We start from the raw sequence: 6,322 nt of genomic DNA on the forward strand, positions 1-6,322 counted from the left end.
GTTTGTTTTTAAAAATGTGCGCGCTTCAGTAGATTGGAGGGATTTAAAATAATTACACAAGCATCAAGTACAGAAGTGTGTTATATTTACCATAAACAAAAGAATTCTTTGAAACATGATCAAACGGTAACGTGGCGGAAAAATAAGACAAAATTACGAATAATAATAAGAGTTTTTGATACAATATAACTTTTGTATTCAATTAACTGCCCATGTATACATAAAGAGCAAGCTGAGAAAAACGCAAAGTGAGTTTGTTCAACACATTAGGCTACGTGTTAGTTTGGTTCAAAATCGTGTGCTGTTTCAAAAGAGCCTATAACATCCAGTACACAGAGGGCGAAATGGAACCCAAAATCGGACTTAATTGAACGCGGCTGGTTCCCTGGTATGAAAAATAGTGTTTCTTATGTGAAAAAATCCAGGTAATCGATTGGTGATGATTTCATCCACCGCACGAAACGGAAAAGGGTCTATTTTGCTCCAATTCCCCATTTTTTACATTTTTTCTTGAAAATCGTTCTGTATTTAGAGCAGAGGCTTTATGCGGCCATCCAAAATGCACTTAACTTATGTGAAAATGTCCCAGAAATCCAGTAAAAATAACCACTTGCACCGCACAAATCATCTAGGGTCCATTTAACCCCAATTCCGCTATAAAGGCATATTTGGCAATTTTCAAATGTTAGGTCAGATTTTAGAAATCTGAAAATATTGTTATCGTAAAGATTAGACAATTTTACATAAGAATGACGATTTGCACTTGATTGTTTGACACATTTATGTTGATTTAGAAATTAAACTAAATAAAAAGATTGAAGAATCAAGTTTGGGCCAATTTTCCCAAACGCAGAATAAACTGCCTTTTACATAATTTTTATTTTTATCAATATAAATGGGTAATTCTCCGCCAACTCACACAGCAGTTGCCCCGACTCCTCTTCGATTTGCGTAAAACTTTGTCCTAAGGGGTTACTTTTGTCCCTGATCACGAATCCGAGGTCCGTTTTTTGATATATCGTGACGGAGGGGCGGTACGACCCCTTCCATTTTTGAACATGCGAAAAAAGAGATGTTTTTCAATAATTCGCAGCCTGAAACGGTGATGAGATAGAAATTTGGTGTCAAAGGGACTTTTATGTAAAATTAGACGCCCGATTTGATGGCGTACTCAGAATTCCGAAAAAACGTATTATTCATCGAAAAAAAAAAACACTAAAAAAGTTTTAAAAATTCTCCCATTTTCCGTTACTCGACTGTAAAATTTTTTGGAACATGTCATTTTATGGGAAATTTAATGTACTTTTCGAATCAACATTGACCCAGAAGGGTAATTTTTTTCATTTAAAACAAAAAAATTCATTTTAAAATTTCGTGTTTTTTCTAACTTTGCAGGGTTATTTTTTAGAGTGTAACAATGTTCTACTAAGTTGTAGAGCAGACAATTACAAAAAAATAATATATAGACATAAGGGGTTTGCTAATAAACATAACGTGTTATCGCGATTTTACGAAAAAAAGTTTTGAAAAAAATGGTCGGCATCGATCATGGCCGTTCATGGTCACCCGCGACAGACACGGACGACGAAACAAAGAGAATCGCAAAATAGTAGTTTATGCAACAAGTTGCAAAAAGAGGATTTTTTCAGCACGAGTCGTACATTTATCCAACGAGGTTCACCGAGTTGGATAAATACGAAGAGTGCTGAAAAAATCAAGTTTTGCAACGAGTTCCATACAACATTTTTTGCAATTCCAAAAAACACACACTGAGTGAAATTTTGTGTAAAATTTTCATGTATTTTGTCAAAAAATCGCTTAGATAAAAAAAATGTTGAAAAGTGTTACTTTTCGAAACAAGTGCTGAAAAGTTCAACTTTTCAGCACCCATTTGAGTGCTGAAAAGTAGAACTTTTCAGCATTTATTTTGAAAAGTGTTGCTATTCGATTCTGTTATTTTTGGTACAGAAAAGTAGGCTATTTCGTCGTTCAAGAATGACAGGAATAGTAAGTAGTTTCATGACGGAATTGCAAAATAGTAGTTTATGCAACAAGTTGCATAAAGAGGATTTTTTCAGCACGAGTCGTACATTTATCTAACGAGGTTTACCGAGTTAGATAAATACGACGAGTGATGAAAAATCAAGTTTTGCAACGAGTTCCATACAACGTTTTTTGCAATTCCGAAAAACACCCTTTGGACAGAATTATAGGACAAATGTCCTTGCATTGAGTCAATGAATCGTTCAAATCAAAAAAATGTTGAAAAGTATAACTTTTCCTAACAAGTGCTGAAAAGTTCAACTTTTCAGCATCCATTTCAGTGCTGAAAAGTAGAACTTTTCAGCATTTGTTTTGAAATGGGTTACTATTCGATTCTGTTATTTTTGGTACAGAAAAGTAGGCTGTTTCGTCGTTCAAGAATGACAGGAAAAGTAAGTAGTTTCACGACGGAATTGCAAAAAGTTACTTTTTCAAAACTTTTTTTCGTAAAATCGCGATAACTCGTGATGTTTATAAGCAAACCCCTAATGTCTATATATTTTTTTTGTAATTGTCTGCTCTACAACTTAGTAGAACATTGTTACACTCTAAAAAATAACCCTGCAAAGTTAGAAAAAACACGAAATTTTAAAATGAAAATTTTTGTTTTAAATGAAAAAATGACCCTTCTGAGTCAACGTAGATTCGAAAAGTACATTAAGTTTCCCATAAAATGACATGATCCAAAAATTTTTACAGTCAAGTAACGGAAAATGGGAAAATTTTTAAAACTTTTTTAGAGTTTTTTTCGATGAAAAATACGTTTTTTCGGAATACTGAGTACGCCATCAAATCGGGCGTCTAATTTTACATAAAAGTCCCTTTGACACCAAATTTCTATCTCATCACCGTTTCAGGCTGCGAATTATTGAAAAACACCTCTTTTTTCGCATGTTCATAAATGGAAGGGGTCGTACCACCCCTCCGTCATGAGATATCAAAAAAAGGACCTCGGATTCGTGATCAGGGACAAAAGTTACCCCTTAGGAACTTTTCCCTATTTCGTGTGAGTTGGTAGAGAATTACCCAAATGTGTTTAGCTATCAAGTGAAAATCGTCATACTTATGTATGATAACAATATTTTCAGATTTCTAAAATCTGACCTAACATTTGAAAATTGCCAAATATGCCTTTATAGCGGAATTGGGGTTAAATGGACCCTAGATGATTTTTGCGGTGCGCTTATTTTTACTGGATTCCTGGGACATTTTCACATAAGTTAAGTGCATTTTGGATGGTCGCATAAAGCCTCCGCTCTAAATACAGAACGATTTTCAAGAAAAACATGTAAAAAATGGGGAATTGGAGCAAAATGGTCCCTTTTCCGTTTCGTGCGGTGGATCACCAATCGATTACCCGGATTTTTTTACTTAAGAAACACTATTTTTCATACCAGGGAACCAGCCGCGTTCAATTAAGTCCGATTTGGGTTCCATTTCGCCCACTGTGCGAAATGTTCAAGAAATCAGGAGGAAATCCAGCTTTTCGTGAAAAGATAACACGTAGCCTTATGTGTGGGACATAATTCAAATGAGTTTATTGGGACATTTATGCGAACATGGGCAGTTAAGTTTTCGCGAAAAAACTGGATTTCCTCCTGATTTCTAAAACAAAGTACTGGATGTAGTAGGCTATTCAGTAAGAGTACACGATTTTGGACCAAACTGCATCAATAATTTAAAAGCGATGAAAATGAATATGGGACTTTTATGCGATCAGGAGCATTTAAGATCATTTGAATATAAATTCTTCATGATATTGACGAATAATCTGATTCATAAATAAACTATAAAATAATAGAACAAAGTTGTTCCGACCCCTATTGGATTTTCGTGAAACTTGGTTAAGGTTAAGGTTGGGCCCTGATTATGAATCGGAGGTCCATTTTTAGAAATCTCACGAGGGAGGGGCGGTACGTTCCATTCCATTTTTATATTCATACATGAGCATGAGCATGAGAGACCACCCATGGTTGTCCTTCTCCGTTGCTGAACAAAACCGTAATATCCTTTCAGCACTACTGATCATAGGTTTCGACTATCAAGTGGTATTTCCCTTATCAACAGCATGTATGAATGCGCTGAAAAGATAAAACACCATGATTTCCAGAACAAGATCAGTTGCGAATAGGTAACAGTCATTGGCCACCAACGGCACCCGCCATGTCAGTTTGTAGATCTTGATTTTAAGGGACGGGAATGTTAGTTAGCGCAGGTTGCTACTAGGGCAGCTGATTTACTCTGTGCTTACACCCCACGAGCGCCAGGAACCTGAAAATTTGTTAGTAGGATAGGGTGTTTGGTCAGGATTCATCATAGAAGATGATGATGCGACCCAAAATCATAGTGTTTATTGAAAAGTATTATATTTTATTCTCAAGGGAAACAATCGGTTGCTGCGGATGAGACATTTCCCGTTTAACTGTTGTTAAATTTTTAATGAAATGGTTTAATCTTACACAGCCGGCTGTGGAAAGATACAACCAAATAATATTTATTTATAAAATGAGGTGTTAAACGCAATGCTGCAATGATACACAGAAAAAAAAATCATGGTAATATTACATCTGGGAAGGGGTACATCTTTTATGTCAGAAAAAAGGTGTAATTTTACCTCCGAAAATGTGTAATTTTACCACTTTTCTGGTGTAATGTCACTTTTTCAGTCAAAATTGAAGTAAAATTACATCATAAAAAAGGGAATATTTAACCTTCCAAAATTTCAGCTTCCAAATTTACATTATTTTTTTCTGTGTAGCGTAGTCTGATTTTTAATTATATAATCATTTTGTTCATAAATTTGTTACGAAATAGACGCGACGGACTCAATCAGCAAGTGCCTTCCGATCTTCTTTCTGTTAGCTAGATAAGGTATTGATTTTCGTTGCCTCTCGAGCTACGATGCTATGGAGAGGGCTTAACACACAAACAAACGACGTCGAGCCCTCCGAGCTACGGAGCTATGGGAAGGTCTTTTAAACACAAAAAAGACTCGCGCACCAAACGATGTTCTTGATGAATCAAAATAATTTTGTTACGCGATAAACCTAATGAACTCGGATCGTTTTTATCGAAAACTATATCACAATTCATGACAAAAATGCGAAACAAAAGGCACACACAAAAAAATCACTTTTCACTCCGAATATTTTTTTTACGACCACGCGCTCCCTTTGCCAATTATGCACTCCATTCCATTTTTATATTCATACAGCTTAAATATTTTAATTTGAAGCTTATGACTTGCTAGCTTTAGAAACATTTTAAAAATAAACTGTCATTTGGATCACAAAATCAATATGATTTTTTTCTAATCAAGTTTGCTTTTACGAGTAATATTGCTCTTAGTTTATACGAGAAAATTGGTTTATTCAGATTTTCACAAGTTTTCACAAGCTTTTTGATATTTATTGGATAAATTTGTTTTAAAAGGAGATTTAAAAAATTGATAGTAATGTTTGAACTATCCAAATTATCCTTTCAAAATCATACTTACAGTTGAATAAAAAATCTGATTAGAAAAACTTTGTTCAAAGCAAAAATGCAATTAAATTTCAAAAAGTTATTGTTATGATCATTAAATTCCTTAAAAATCCGTATTATACAAAAAAAATCTTACAAAAATCCGGCATGTTAAAAACCCTTGAAGAAGGTTGAAAATCCGTACGGTACGGAAAAAAATCGTACAGTTGGTAGCCTTAGCTATACTAATGAACTGTTTCTAATGAATTCCTTTAATTTTAAAAAGAATTTGAATTTCTGGAGATTTTTTTTTAGTTTTGCAGCGCAATTCTAAAGTAGAGTGTTGCTTTATTTAAGAACTGAATTCTTTGTTTTTGTTGCTTAATTTAAACTTAGCAACATCCGTAGATTTATGATTTGCTTGATATCAATTTGATAGAAAGTTGCGGGTTTCCAAAGTTGCAGCATTTCACCAAAAACCTTTCTTCAACCACAGCGCCGTTGCCGGCTCCGGCTTCCAAGATACGTTCCGTTATCTCTCTCTCTTGTTCAAGATGTTTCTCGTCGTTGCCTGGTAGCCACCAACCGATCATTACTCCAATCGAGAGCACCACTAGTACTACTCCGGAGAACTTTTTCCCCACACCCGAGAGCAACACTCCTCCGGGGAGAGCGTCGTCGACCGATTTTCCCGGCGCCACCGACGCCGCTTTTCCTCCCGCTGCCAGCTGTGTCCTCTCGTTCTCGCTCTCTGCTCTTTGAGGGGCCACAGCTGTGCCGTCGGTCGGTTCCAAAACAAAACACCGTCCGTCAGTTC

The sequence above is a fragment of the Culex quinquefasciatus genome, chromosome 3 (assembly GCF_015732765.1).
Source record: "Culex quinquefasciatus strain JHB chromosome 3, VPISU_Cqui_1.0_pri_paternal, whole genome shotgun sequence".
NCBI classification, from domain to species: Eukaryota; Metazoa; Arthropoda; class Insecta; order Diptera; family Culicidae; genus Culex; species Culex quinquefasciatus.